We start from the raw sequence: 16540 nt of genomic DNA, 5'->3' as shown, positions 1-16540 counted from the left end.
GGGTGGGGAGGTGGTGGGGGGGGCGGAGCCAGTCGGCGGCTCGCCGGCAGCTGCGTAAGCCGCCCGTCTTCACTTTCCTTCTTAAAGAGATAGTTGGTATCTAGCTCCAGAGGGCCCTGGAGCTGAGACGCAAGCACGCTGGGTGTGAGCGGCCTCTCCCATCTACATACCAGCCTGCACTTAGAGCTGGGTGCTGGGGCGTGGAGGAAAGCGCGGTAGTCCATTGACAGGCTGTGTGACCCTGGGCAAGTCCCTTCACCTCTCTGGGCCTCAGCTTTTCTATCCTGTATCATGGGATGATGAAACCAATCCTACTCCCTGGCACACGGTAGGCTCACGTTCAATGTATGAGTCCTCCTCCATCCCAGAGGTTGGTTCCAAGACCTCCAGTAGATGCATGAACCCAGTTAGTACTGAGCCCTATACACAATAATTTTTTGTACAAACATACGTATTATGAAGCTTATAAATTAGGCACAGTAAGAGACTAACAACTATAATACTAAGAACAATTATAATAACATACGGTAATGAAAATTATGCAAACGTAGTCTCCATCACACTCTCTTGTACTGTACTTCCCTTCTTTTGGGCAGCAGCTAACCAGGGTAACTGAAATGGCAGGAAAAGAGGCCCCTCATCTGGGAGGACCACTGTTATCTGAACTCCTTTTGGGATATTTTCTACTCCCTAAACCAGGCCTGAGTGCCAGGGCTATTTCATGTGATCTGCCCTTGGACTACTACGGGAGATGATAGCAGGAATATTAAATATCTGAAAACAGAGATGTTCTCTTTTGAACTGTTAAAATGAGGAAATCTTGGAAAGATGGACAGATCAGCAATGGCAACCCACAGTAGGTGCTCCCGATGGACCTTTGCCCCGTGTCTTGTCTCTGATGTCAAGGGCAGGAGGCAAGGGACCAAAGCCCAGCAAAAAGGGTTCTCAGTCTGGCCCTTCCACAGCTAGCCTGCAAGTTTGGACGGACTACCTCACTCTGCAGGCCTGAGAAATGGGGCAGAGTGGGAATGGGCTGTCCCTTTCTAAAGAAGCCTGGACTGCTGATCAGTCATTCCTCTGTTCAAAATCATCCGGTGCCAGCCATACTGGCACACACTGTGAAGTAGCAGCTGTGGCTCAGGCTGAGACCATGGGAGAGACCTCAGTTCCACTCCTGGCTCACACTTAAAGTCAGGTGTGGTGGCACGGGCCTGTAGTCTTGGCTACTTAGAAGGCAGAGGCATGAGGATACAGGCACAGAGATCCTGTAGTTTTAAAATAATAAAACGTTACTGGGGCCAGATGATGATGCAGTTCACATCCTGAGGCCTCCCTGAGAATGCACATGCCTGTGATTCAGACTAGCTGAGGGTGGGGGCGGATTGTGGTATAAAGACCTTGTTGGGGGTACCCGTCTCTCTGTTGGTCTCTATCTCTCTCATTAAAGAAATAAAGTTAAAAATGGCAAAACAGGGACCAGCAGGTGATGTGATGGTTAAGATGCTGGACTCACATGTGGCTGACTGTGGTACAAGTCCCAGACCTGACAGCTTGAAACTCATGCCAGGTGCGTGTGTGTGCATGTGTGCCCAAAATTCCAAGAGGAGAATGGAGGAGAATGGAGGAGAAGGGATTGCGGCATGACCATCCCCCCTGGAGGGGGTGATTTCTCACTTTCTGTCTCTATGTCTCTCTCTGTCTGTCGGGCGAGCGCATGTGCCCTATAGCGGGGGGGGGGGGGGACAAAAACAAAAACAAAAAAATCTCTCAAAAAAAATTTAAAAACAACAAAACTCTAAAACCATCCAGCATTTCCATCTCTCTGCCAGGGCCCTAATTCGCCCCACTTATTCGACTTCCTCTTGCACAGTTCTCCCCATCACTTGCTTTCTTTCTATCAAGCTGCCCTCCTTGCTGAGGCCTCTGCTCCTGGGCCTTTGCATGTGATTTTGCCTTTGCCTGGAACACTCGATCACCACATGGCTCACTCCTTTACTGTGTCCATGTCTCTGCTCAGATGTCACTGTCTCAGGGAGACCTTCCTTGACCACTCTACATAAAACACTAACTCCTTCCCCTGCTCCTTTTTACTCTAGTTTTACTGCTGTCATTAGCAGCTGACATGGTAAACATTTACTCTGTCATTTATCACTCCCACTAGAATGTACACTTCTGGGGGGAAGAAACTGTCTTTCCCTCGCTGTATCCCCAGTGCCTAGAACAGTAAGTCATAGTAGTTGCTCAATAAATATTGAGTATAAATACTGAATAAGACAGCAAGCAGATGTTGTGCTGGGTCCTGGTCTGCTCTAAGAGCACTCGCTTGGCTAGAAGCCATCCTGGAAGACCTATCTCCTAAGTCTTATCTTAAGGCTCTTAAGTTCTTAAGTCTCTATCTATTCTTGCCAAGGCTGAGCTCGTACCCTCCACTCTCCAACTCTGGTGGACTTTCCAAGAGAAGAATTTGTAACTTGACTTTGCTGATTTACATCTTGACTCTGCAGTACCAACCTGGTGAGAAATAGTTCATATTCATAACATACCCAAAGAAATTATTATTTTAAATTTATTGTTACTTTTCACAATCAAGTCTTTCTGTAGCTTTGATTTGCAGTAAATTAGCCTTTCTCAACAAATGCCTATACTTTTTTTTTTGGCATTGGTTATATTTTTTTCCTCTATTCAGTTATACTGAATTCTCCTAGCAGATGGCCATCATTATTTTATGTTTTGTGGGAAAATATGGCAGAGAAATTGTAGCACAAGTAGGAAACTGTAATTGAAAAAGCCATGTGAATATGGAGACCTATTGTCTGAAAAACCCCATCTGTATTAGCAAGTTAATTGGTGAAATTTTTTTTAAAGAATTATTTTATTTCACTTTATTTATTTATTTTAATTTGATCAAAGAGGGACAGAGTGAGAGAGAGAGAGACAGAGAGAGGGAAAGTGAGAAAGCAAGCTGCCAGGTCTGGAACTCGAACTGCGGTCAGCCATATGGGAGTCCAGCACCCTTAACCACCATGCCACTTGTTGGCCTGTGGTGAAATATTTTACCTGCCTTTATTCCCATCTAAATGATTTAAGTGACTTTACACTTCAAGTAAAACAAAATGAAGTCATGTAATTACTGCAGGAGGCAATTTCTGAGATTGTCATTAAAAAATATTTTTTGTTCCTCATAGGCTTTCTTTTTTCCTACTTGATACTTAGAAGACTACATTTCCCAGAAATCTCTACAAAGAACTTCCCCAGAGCAAGGGAACACCTCCACCCCATTACTCCCATCTGGAATGGTGTTAGCTAGTGAAGACTCTACTGAGCCTCAGAAAGCAGGTAATTGAGAAGAGAACCAATGTCTAGTTATAATTTAAATTGCAGCAAATGAGGATTATAAGCATAAAACAAAATAAAATTACCCCAAACAAAACAGTAAATTGTTTTGTTTTGGACTAATTGGAACATATCTAAATTCTTTCTTTAGTTTCAAAACCAATTTCCATTCCAATTCTAGGAAGCACACGTCTCCCACTGAATGCAGCAATGAAACCTGAACAAATGCAGCTGGTGGAGGATTCTGAAGAGAAAATACTAAGAGGCAAACTGGAGAAGGAGGCTAGGTACCAACACAGAGAAAGTTCCCAAAGTACTCCCCCTAGTTCTGACTTCACAGGAAAGGAGACTTCTGAGCAGAGTGAGCCGGGAAATTCATTTTTCTTTTTCTTTGCAAGCCTTTTCTCCATCATCTCACAACCGGGTCCCTAGGAATCCTATACTGGAGGCTGTGAGAGCAGAAAACGGCAGATACCTAAACCAACAGACTTTTCCAGAGTAGCAGTGAGAGTGGGTTCCCGTTCAGAGAGAGTTCCTGCTGTTTTTTGTCTCTTTCTATTACTACCACCTGGATCCAGATGCGGGTACAGTTGTGGGAAGTAAGCATCTAAACAGAGCAGAGTAAATAAAGCTCCAAGTTCAGCCTCCGGTGAACCCCAAAGAGATAAACCATATAATAATGATAATAATCAAAAGAATAGCTTTTAGTTACTGCCGAAAACTAAAAACAAAGAAAGTAATCTTGAAAGCAGAGAAAAATGATGCATGAATTGTGTAGAAATAATTATTTGAACAAATGTGGGTTTCTCATCAGAAACTATGGAGGGCAGAAGAAAGTGGAACTTTTTTTTTTTTTTTTTAATTCTGAAAGAACAGAGCTGTCAACCAGGAATCTATACCCAGCCAAAGTATACTTCAGAAATGAAAGTGAAATAAAGACATTCTCAGTTAAAGAAAAACTAAAGAATTCATTGTCAGTAGACTGACTCTGAAATAACTGCTGAAAAAGGTTATTCAGACAAAAAGAACATTACATCAGAAGGAAATTTGAACATTGCTAAGGAAAAAAATAATTTAAAGCGGTAAATATCTGGGTAAATTTACTAGACTATTCTTAAACCCTCTTTAATTTTTTTTTTTTGGAGAGGATTTTTTGCTATAGGGAACATATGCTTGCCAGGAAGACAGAGAGAGACAGAGAGACAGAAAGTGAGAAATCACCCCCCAGGGGGGATGGCCACGCCACAATCCCTTCTCCTCATTCTCCTCTCGGGATCTTGGGCAAGCACGCACACGCACCTGGTGTGAGTTTAAGCCACTGGGTCTGGGACTCGAACCACAGTCAGCTATGTGGGAGTTCAGCGACATAGCCATTACACCAACTGCTGGTCCTACCCTCTTTAATTTTTAAAAATACTTTTGACTTTGTCTGATGTGGGCTTTAATGTATGTAGATATACTACATAAGATAACTAAAATATAAAGGAAGGAGTATAAAGGAACCTATATTATGTAAGGATTCTACACTCCACTTGAAATAGTAAAATACTAATTCTAAGTAGAGTGTAAAAAATTAAAGTATGTATTTTGTAATTCCTAGAGTAGCCATTAAAAAACTCTATAAAAAATGTATAGTAAAAAAAATGCAATAGAAGGGCTGGCAGGTGGCATGGTGGTTAAGGGCACTCGACTCCCATATTGTCGACCATGGTTTAAGTCCCAGACCTGGCGGCTTGCTTTCTCTCCCTCTTTCACTCTGTCCCTCTCTGGTCAAATTTAAATAAATAAATGGATAAATAAAGTTAAATAAAATAATTCTTTAAAAAGTGCAATAGATTAAAATGGAATTCTACCAAATGTTCAAATATTCCAAAAGAAAGCAAGAAAGAGAAAAATGGAAGAATGAAAACTAGAGGAAACAAACAGTAAACCAATAATAAGATGGTAGACCTAAATATAATGTCAGTAATTACATTAAATGGAAGGAATCTTATTAATAATACATTGATTAAAACAGAAATTACCAGAATGGATAAAACTGACTTTATTAGAGGTAATATATAAGAAACTATTTTTAAATATTTTTGTTAAAATATAATAATTGTACACAATTGTGAGGGTACAGTATGATTTTACAGTATAAGAATACAATGTATTCTTTAAGAATATGTATTCAAAGGGAGCTGCAGATAGTGTAATGTTTACATGGCTGGACTCCCACATAGTCAACGTTCAAGTCCTGGATCTGGCGACTTAAAACTCATGCCGGGCACATGGACATGCGTGCTCAAGATCCCAAGAGGAGAGAGGAGAAGAGGGATAGCAGTATGGCCATCCCCTCTGGGGGATGATTTCTCACTTTCTGTCTCTCTGTCTCTCCAGTGAGTGCATGCTCTCTACAGCAAAAATCTCTCTTAAAAAAAAAAAGAACATGTATTCATTAAGGTTAAGTGGCATACCTTTCTTCTCAGCTACTTGTCATTATTGTGTTGGGGAAATTCAAACATTCCCTTTTAGTTATTCTGAGATACATAGTAAGTTGTTGCCACCTATATTCTCCCCTCTACACCTGTTTATCAGGTCATTTATTATTATTTATTTATTTAGTTTTTTGCTTTTGAGTTGTTTTGAGTTCCTTATATATTCTAGTTATTAATGCCTGGTCAGATGGATAATATGCAAAATTTTTTTCTATAGTGTGGGCTGTTTCTTCACTCCATAGAGTCTTCTTTACCATGTAGAAGCATTTTAGCTTGGTATAATCTCATTTGTCTATTTTTGCTTCTGTTGCCTGTGGTTTTGAGGTTTTATTAGTGAACTCTCTTCTAGTACACGTGCCCTGAAGTGAAGAAACTCATTTTAAATATGATGATATAAGTAGGCTGAAAGTAAAAGATGGGAAAATATACACTATGCAAATACTAATCAAAGGAAAACTGAAATGGTTATGTTGAAAACCATTAAAAAAAAGTAGATTTTCAGAGATTAAAAAAAAAAACAGGTATAAAGAGAATCATTACACAGTAATAAATGGACCCCTTTACCAAGTAGCTATAATAATTGCATGTATATATTCACCTAATAAAAGAGCTTCAAAATATATGAAGCAAAAACTGACATATCTAAAAGGAGAAATAGATAGAACCACAATTATAGCTGGAAACAGGAACATTCCTATCTCAGTAATAACCAGAACTAGTAGGCAGAAAATAATCAAGGATATGGAAGAACTAAATAACACCATCGACCAATTAGGTCCAGCTGACATTTACAGAACACTTCACCGAACAGCTACAGAATACAGCTTTTTCAAGTGCCCATGAAACATCCACCAACAGAGACCCTATAGGTCATAAAATAAACGTTATCAAATTTAAAGAAATCAAACTCATTTAAGGTATGTTATCTGACCATAATATAATTAGATTGCAAATCAACTACTGAAAAATCACATGAAAATTTCCCTTGGAAATTAAGCAACATATTTCTAAATAATTTACATGCTAAAGATGAGGTCTCAGGAAAAATTAGAAAATATTTTTAACTTAACAAAAGTGAAAATACAACATATCAAAATTTGCGTGCTGCAGCTAAAGCAGTGCTTTGAGTAAAATATATGTTAGGTTATAAAGAAAGTCATAATGTATTTTTCCGTGTTTTTCTATGCAAAAAAAGCATTCTGACTTTCCTGACAACCCAATAGTATCATGTGTGCTTATATTAGAAAAGAAGGAAGATTTCAAGTCAATTATCAAAGTTTCCATCTTAATACAACCGGAAGGGTAAGAGCAAAATAAGCCTGAAGCAAGCTAAAGGAAAGAAATAATAGATGTAAAAGCAGAAATCAATTAATTGGGGCTGGCCCCATGGCCTAGTGCTTAAGGGAGCTGGATCCCATACAGCTGACTGTGCAGTTTGAATTCCAGCACGGACAGCTTTAAAAACACATTGGGGGGAACCAGCAGTTAGCGTAATGGCTATGTTGCTGGACTCCCACGTAATCAACTGCAGTTCGCGTCCCGGACCCGGTGGCTTAAAACTCACGCCGGGCACATGTGCGTGCGTGCCCAAGATCCCGAGAGGAGAATGAAGGAGAAGGGATTGCGGTGTGACCATTCCCCCTGGGGGGTGATTTCTCGCTTTCTGTCTCTATGTCTCTCTCTCTGTCTGGCGAGCGCACACGCCCTATAGCAAAAACCTCTCCAAAAAAAAAAACAAAAACCCACTGGGCATGTGTATGTGTGTGCTCAAAATCCCGACAGGCTGGAAAAATAGAAGAGAAAGGGTTATGGTGTGACCATGCCCCATTAGAAGCTATTTTCTCCCCCTCCCATCTCTCTTTCTTCCTTCATGACAAGTACACCTGCCCTCTGGTCATTAAAAAAAAGAAAGAAGGAAGAAAATGAAATCAATTAAATTGAAATAGGAAAACACAAAAAGAAAAGGAATAAAAACAAAATCTGATTCTTTAAAAACATCAAAAAATATTAATAAGCCTTAAGCATGACTGAAAAAAAACCCCCATCAATTAGTACCTAGAATGAAAGAGCGATTATTACTATGGCTCCCTCAAACATTAAAAGGATAAATAAATGAATACTCTGAGACACATATAAACTCACAAAGTAAACAAAACAGATCAATTACCTGAAACCACATACTATTAAAACTCATCCAAAATGAAATCGATAACTGAACAGTATTAAACTATTTTAAAAATTAATTCATAGTATAAAACCAAAATATAAGTGTATAACAGATGAAATATAAATTCCAAAATATAAATCTCTAAATCCAGATGGTTTTATGGTGAATTCTAACAAATATTTAAAGGACAACACAAATATACACAGTTTCTTCCAGAAAACTAGAATATGAGAAAACATTTTCTAAGTTGTTTTATGAGGCCAGCATCACACTAATACCAAAATCATTAAAAAGGCAGTATGAGAGAAGTAAAATAAAGACTAATATCCTTCATATTAGAATATAGATGCAAAAATTCTCAACAGAATATTAGTATATGCACTTGAAAACATACTCAACATCATTAGTCATTAGGGAAATGCAAATCAGAGCCATGAGTTACCACTTCATACTCACTAGGATGGATATCATAAAAAAGAGATGATAACAAGCATCAAGAATTTTAAAAGATGAACTTTATAGCATGTGAGTTAAATTTCAATAGTGCTGTTAATATATATTTTCAAATAGAATCCAGCAATACATGAAAGAAATAACTACATCATGCCCAAGTGAGGTTATCCTGAAAATCCAAGAATGGTTAAAAAATTGTAAATCCATCAGTGTATACTTAGTCTAAGGAAGAAAATCTCATGTTCCAATTAATTGATAATGAAAAAGCTCTTGACAGAATTCAGTATCCATTTATGATAAAAAAAAAAAACTTTTAGCACACTAGGAACACTCTACAACCTGATGCAAATTACTACCCTCCCTCAAAAAACAAACAAACAAACCCAACAACCCATGTCTCATAGATGCTTATATCACACTTAATGGTGAAAGAGTAAATGTTTTCTTTGTAAGATCAAGAACAATGCAATAATGTCCAGTCTAACCACTCCAATTCAATATCTTACTGGGAATTCTATCCAGTGTAACAGGGTAAGGAGGGGAAAAAAGAAAACATACAGATGGCAAAGGAAAAAACTATTTCCAGACAATATAGTTGTTTGTGTAAAAACATCTCAGGGACTCTACAAACACAACACAACACAACACAACACAACAACACAACATATCACCTAGAATTTTTGAGTTTAGCCAAGGTCATAAAGTACAAGGCTAACCCACAGAAGTCAATCATATTAATGACAAAATTATAGAGATGGAAAACAGCTTAGTGGTTGCTAGAGGTTAGGGAGGGAATTGCCCATGGCTCACAAAGGGTAACACAAGTGATCCTTGTGAAGGACTTGCTCTGTGTCTTGACTATGTTGGTGGTCACACAAAGCTACACATAATAAAACTGCATAGAACTAAACACACACGCAATTGAGTGTAAGTTAAACTGGTGAAATTTAAGACAGGTGGATTATACTAATGTGGCATTATATCAATGCCAATTTCTTTGTGATATTGTGCTAAAGTTATCCAAGATATTCCCACTGGGGGAGACTAATATGTATACAAGATCTCTCTGTATTGTATCTTACAACCAATTGCATGTGAATCTACAATTAATCTCAAAATAGCAAGTGACCAACAACGACAAAAATCAACTGGAACTCTCATACATTGCTAGTGAGAATGCAAAATGGCACATTCACTCTGGAAAATAGGTCAATAATTTCTCAAAGAGCTAAACATACACTTACCATTTGATCAACAATCCCACTCCCAGATATTTACCCTAGAGAAATAAAAACTTATGTTCAGTGGTTAAAGTGCTGGATTCCCACATGGCCAATAGCAGTTCAGGTTCAGGACCTGATGGCTTGAAAATCATGCTGGGCACATGTGTGTGCATGCCCAGAATCCTGAGAGGAGACTGGAGGAGAAGAGATTGTGGCATGGCCATTCCATCTGGGGGAGGGGGATGATGGGATGATTTCTTACTTTCCCTCTCTATGTCTTTCTCTGGTGAGTGCACACACCCTATGTAAACCAAAAACACCTTAAAAAACTGTACACAAATATATGTAGCTCTAATTATAATTGCCAAAAATAGAAACAATTTAAACATCTTTCAATGGATAAATGAATATATAAACTATGGTATATCCAGACAACACAATACTACTCAGCACTAAAAACGAACAAACCACTGACACATATACCCTGGGTAGATCTCAAAGACATTACACTGAGTGAAAGGAGCTGGTGTTAAATGTTATGTATTGTATGATTCCATTTTTATGCTATCCTCAAAAAAAAAAAAAAAGTATAGTCATGGAGAAGAGTGGTTGCCAAATGTGAAAATGGAAAGAAGAGGTGATACAGATGGATAATGTGAAGGAGTTTTTTAGATGATGTTAACTGTTCGTATCCTGATCTGATCAAATGGTGGTGATTACAGGAATATATACATGCATTAAAATTCACAGGGCTGTGCACCAAAATTAAGAAATGAATTTTTCTGTATGTTAATTTAAAAAGCAAATTTCTAAAAAAAGCAGTGTTGACATTTAAATCTTAAAGTTAATACATTCAAATAAGCTATTTAGAATGTAGTTGTTTGTAGCATAATTCTAGCTCTTATAGTATTTTAAAGACTATCATAGGCTTTTTTATAGTGTATTACGGAGCTCACAGAGCATAAAATGAAAATTTCCTAACTCCAACTTCAACTAAGAAAAAAAAAAATTACTATAAAAAATATCCAGTAGGGCCAGACCTGTAGAGCAGTGATTAAACCCTGTACATAGGGAATCAGATCCCACAAAGCCATTTGCTGTTTGGATCTGGGCCCAGATGTCTTGAAAAACACACCAGGCACTTGTGTATGGCTGCCCCAAATCCTGATGGGATGGAGAAATGAAAGATAGAGGATTACCACGTGACCATGCCCATTGATGGTGGTGGTGCTGCTCCCCCCTTGCCCTCTCTATTAGCATCTTTTGGTGAGCACCCACACCTTCTGACAATAAAAAAGATACTCAGGAACACCAAGTAAAAATATTTATTTTAAAGGGTAGCATGAAGGCTGGACAGGGAGATGTTGGTTAATGGATACAAAAATTACAATTAGGTTAGAGAAATAACATCTAGTGTTCTATAGCACTGTGAGTGACTATAGTTAACAATAATTTATTTACACTTATATGACCCCAAGATATCTAGAAGAGATTTTGAATGTTCCCAGCACAAAGTAATGTTTGAGATAATGGCTTTCCTAATAATCCTGATTTGACCAAAACACATTATAATCTTGTATTGAAAAAACTCACACAGGGGGCCAGCAGGTGGCATAGTGTTTAAGGCAGGTGAATCCCACATGGCCAACTCTGTGGTTCAAGTTCTGAACCGGGAACTTTGAAAAACATGCCAGGCGTGTGTGTGTGTGTGGCCCAAAATCCCAAGAGGAGAATGGAGGAGAAGGGGCTGTGGCATGGCTATTCCCTCTGGGAGGTGATTTCTCACTTTCCCTCTCTGTTTTTCTCCAGCAGCGAGCATATGCGCAAAAAGATCTTTAAAAGAAAAAAGAAAGATAAGAAAAAAAAAATCACAGTGAACTCTAAAACATGTACAATTAGTATGTGTCAAAAATCTGTAAAAAGAACATTTCTTTTAGTGATTCTTTACTCAAATTGTAGCTGCAGACAACATATTAAACAAATGTCTGCTAATTTTTTTAAATAAAAAGCAGATTAAGTTTTGCTGATGCATTAATGGTGATTATAATCATTAAATAGTAAATAAAAGTTTAAATGATCTATAAATAGACTAAAAGTCACTCAGGTAATTTAAAACAAAGATGAATTTTATAGCTCTTCAATTAAGATATTAGATTAAAAACCATGGCATTAGGTCAAATCAAGGATGATATGCATTATAATCAAATAAATTACTGCCTGCATAGAAATAAGAAGGTAATTATTAATTAGCCCCCACAATATTTAAGTAAGTAACACAATGTAAAGTAGTCTTTAAAAAACATCCTTGAGGGGCCATTAGGTGTCATAGTGGTTAAGGCACTGGACTTCCACATGGCCAACTGAGGTTCAAGTCTCAAATCCAGGGTTTAAAACTCACACCGTGTGCCCATGCATGCCTAAAATATCAAGAGTAGAATAAAGAGGGGAATGCAGTGTGACCATCCCTGCCCCACAGGGGTGATTTCTCACTTTCTGTTTCTCTGTCTCTCTGGTGAGCACACACTCCCTATAGCAAAAATCTCTCAAAAAAAGAACGAAACGCAAAAGGAAAAAAAAAAATCTTGAATGTTTCTCAAAGGCATATGGTGTTTTAAAAATGTACCCTAAATGTACCTTAAACGCAACATTCAAATCAGGAAAATGCTAAATGGTGTAATTCGAATCAGCTAAATAAAAAAAAAATACTTAGCTATAATTATTTCCATAAACATAGGTTTCCAATTCTGGCTACGATTATTCCAAACTTACAGAGAGGAAACAGGAGGCCACCCTATCTATGAAACGGATCAGCCCTTCAACTGCTTCCAGACAGCTTGTGCATTAAACTGAACAATCTATACAGAAATTGAGTGGTAACATCAATCTGCACATTCTGGATTTCCATCACATTCTATAGAACCTAGGTCCCACAGTAGCTATAATATCTGCATAGGGAGCCCTCTGGCTCAGCTCGATTGCCTGCTGTTTTTTCAGGACAAGAAAGCTATAAAATCTGGCAGCTGCCTGTTTCCGGTCACTATTTCTGCAGAGCTTCATCAGACTAAAGGAATGTATTCCCATCTTGTTAGACTCCTGGAGAAAAGAGTGAGAAAAGAGGAAAGGAAAGGGAAATGAGATCATTAGAAGTAAAGCAAGCTATGGATACATAATAAACAACAAAAGATTGGTATTTCTGATAAGTGACTATGAATCTGAAATGAAGAAATGCAAATGACCCTTGTAAACTTATTAAAACAACATAGGTTACTGAGCCCCACTTGGTTCATTGAGAAAATGCACGTAAATTAACTCTAAATTGTTATACAAATTTTTAACGTGTTACACAAATGTTAGGTCTTTTAAAAAATTGATGTTAACATAGCTTCCAAATGAGTTCCAAGTCCCTCCTCCAAATTATTCACATTGCCAATGTTCTTTTTTTTTTGTAAATATATATTGAGGTTGTGTGTGCGTGTGCATGTGCGTGTGTGTGGTGATCAGATAGATAGGGAGAGACCTAAATCCTAAATATAACACTTGATTACTTTTCACAATGTGAACACAGCTGTGTAACCTCCACCAGGTCAAATATTTAACTTTACCAGCACTCCAGGTTTCTTCATACTCCTCCTGGTCATTACAAAAGGAACCATTATTCTAGCCTCTAGCTCCCTAGATAAGTTTTAACTATTTTTGAACTTTACAGAAATGAAATTATTCAGCATGCATTTGTATATGTTTGGAATTTTTTTTGTTGTTGTTGCTCAATACATAATTATAAGATTTACTTAGGTCGTTGTGTGAAAGAAGAGTCATTTTCTTTTCTTTCTTTTTTTTTTTTAGAGAGGTTTTTTTGCTATAGGGTGCGTGCACTCACCAGAAAGAGAGAGACAGACAAAAAGCGAGAAATCATTCACCAGGGGAGATGACCAATCCCTTCTCCTCCATTCTCCTCTCGATATCTTGGGGTATGTGTCAAAAATCTGTAAAAAGAACATTTCTTTTAGTGATTCTTTACTCAAATTGTAGCTGCAGACAACATATTAAACAAATGTCTGCTAATTTTTTTAAATAAAAAGCAGATTAAGTTTTGCTGATGCATTAATGGTGATTATAATCATTAAATAGTAAATAAAAGTTTAAATGATCTATAAATAGACTAAAAGTCACTCAGGTAATTTAAAACAAAGATGAATTTTATAGCTCTTCAATTAAGATATTAGATTAAAAACCATGGCATTAGGTCAAATCAAGGATGATATGCATTATAATCAAATAAATTACTGCCTGCATAGAAATAAGAAGGTAATTATTAATTAGCCCCCACAATATTTAAGTAAGTAACACAATGTAAAGTAGTCTTTAAAAAACATCCTTGAGGGGCCATTAGGTGTCATAGTGGTTAAGGCACTGGACTTCCACATGGCCAACTGAGGTTCAAGTCTCAAATCCAGGGTTTAAAACTCACACCGTGTGCCCATGCATGCCTAAAATATCAAGAGTAGAATAAAGAGGGGAATGCAGTGTGACCATCCCTGCCCCACAGGGGTGATTTCTCACTTTCTGTTTCTCTGTCTCTCTGGTGAGCACACACTCCCTATAGCAAAAATCTCTCAAAAAAAGAACGAAACGCAAAAGGAAAAAAAAAAAATCTTGAATGTTTCTCAAAGGCATATGGTGTTTTAAAAATGTACCCTAAATGTACCTTAAACGCAACATTCAAATCAGGAAAATGCTAAATGGTGTAATTCGAATCAGCTAAATAAAAAAAAAATACTTAGCTATAATTATTTCCATAAACATAGGTTTCCAATTCTGGCTACGATTATTCCAAACTTACAGAGAGGAAACAGGAGGCCACCCTATCTATGAAACGGATCAGCCCTTCAACTGCTTCCAGACAGCTTGTGCATTAAACTGAACAATCTATACAGAAATTGAGTGGTAACATCAATCTGCACATTCTGGATTTCCATCACATTCTATAGAACCTAGGTCCCACAGTAGCTATAATATCTGCATAGGGAGCCCTCTGGCTCAGCTCGATTGCCTGCTGTTTTTTCAGGACAAGAAAGCTATAAAATCTGGCAGCTGCCTGTTTCCGGTCACTATTTCTGCAGAGCTTCATCAGACTAAAGGAATGTATTCCCATCTTGTTAGACTCCTGGAGAAAAGTGAGAAAAGAGGAAAGGAAAGGGAAATGAGATCATTAGAAGTAAAGCAAGCTATGGATACATAATAAACAACAAAAGATTGGTATTTCTGATAAGTGACTATGAATCTGAAATGAAGAAATGCAAATGACCCTTGTAAACTTATTAAAACAACATAGGTTACTGAGCCCCACTTGGTTCATTGAGAAAATGCACGTAAATTAACTCTAAATTGTTATACAAATTTTTAACGTGTTACACAAATGTTAGGTCTTTTAAAAAATTGATGTTAACATAGCTTCCAAATGAGTTCCAAGTCCCTCCTCCAAATTATTCACATTGCCAATGTTCTTTTTTTTTTGTAAATATATATTGAGGTTGTGTGTGCGTGTGCATGTGCGTGTGTGTGGTGATCAGATAGATAGGGAGAGACCTAAATCCTAAATATAACACTTGATTACTTTTCACAATGTGAACACAGCTGTGTAACCTCCACCAGGTCAAATATTTAACTTTACCAGCACTCCAGGTTTCTTCATACTCCTCCTGGTCATTACAAAAGGAACCATTATTCTAGCCTCTAGCTCCCTAGATAAGTTTTAACTATTTTTGAACTTTACAGAAATGAAATTATTCAGCATGCATTTGTATATGTTTGGAATTTTTTTTGTTGTTGTTGCTCAATACATAATTATAAGATTTACTTAGGTCGTTGTGTGAAAGAAGAGTCATTTTCTTTTCTTTCTTTTTTTTTTTTAGAGAGGTTTTTTTGCTATAGGGTGCGTGCACTCACCAGAAAGAGAGAGACAGACAAAAAGCGAGAAATCATTCACCAGGGGAGATGACCAATCCCTTCTCCTCCATTCTCCTCTCGATATCTTGGGCATGTGCCCAGCGCGAGTTAAACCACCGGGTCCGGGACTCGAACCGCGGTCAGCTACATGGGAGTCCAGCGACATAGCCATTACGCCAACTGCTGGTCCCAGGAGTCATTTTCATCACCGTACACTACAGTGTTCTACCCTTTAAATACACCACAATTTACTTACCCAGCCTATAGTTGATGAACATTTGGGTTGAATTATGAATAACAAATATTATTCATAAGTTCTCTTCTCTTTCAATTTGACAGAGGGCATATATGCTCACCAGAGAGAGAGAAAAAGTGGTAAAGCAACTTCCATGGGGGATGATCACACTGCAATCTCTTCCCCTCCATTTTTCCCACCTTTTGGGACTTGGGGTACATATGCACACATGCCAGGCCTGTTTTTCAAGCGTCTGGGTCTGAGACTTGAACTGCACAGATGGCCGTGTGGGATGTAGCTGCCTACCTAGGGTGCCACAGGCTGGTCCTATAAATAATCTTTTACATGTCTTCTGATGCACAGACTTTTGTATTCTTTTTGGGTATACACTTGGGAGTAAAACTGCTGAGTATGAGCAATTTTAGTACATCTTTTAGTGTGTTTGCACAATTTTTTAATGGCCAACAGGTGGTATGGTGGTTAAGATGCTAGACTCCCACTAGGGTGACCACAGTTTGAGTCCCAAACCTGGTTGCTTGCTTTCCCACTTCATTTCTCTCTCTGTATGTCTCTGTCTGGTGGTCAACATTAAGAAATAATAAGTCAAATTAAATAATTATTTAAAAAATCTTTTCAAAAGTGATTTTATCAATTAATATTTTCAACATACTATAGGAGAGTTATAGTTGCTCTATATCCTCAC

The 16540-nt window shown here is 37.8% G+C and overlaps 1 protein-coding gene across 1 annotated transcript in view; it reads right to left on the bottom strand.

The window, feature by feature from the left end:
* SNPH (syntaphilin) overlaps positions 1–16540 on the bottom strand; it is an 89031-nt gene that overhangs the window by 48158 nt on the left and 24333 nt on the right.

The sequence above is a fragment of the Tupaia chinensis genome, unplaced genomic scaffold, assembly GCF_000334495.1.
Source record: "Tupaia chinensis unplaced genomic scaffold, TupChi_1.0 Scaffold140086_1, whole genome shotgun sequence".
In the NCBI taxonomy this organism is placed as follows: Eukaryota; Metazoa; Chordata; class Mammalia; order Scandentia; family Tupaiidae; genus Tupaia; species Tupaia belangeri.
Note: the sequence above shows the minus strand (reverse complement) of the source record. Positions and strands in the feature narration are given on the sequence as shown.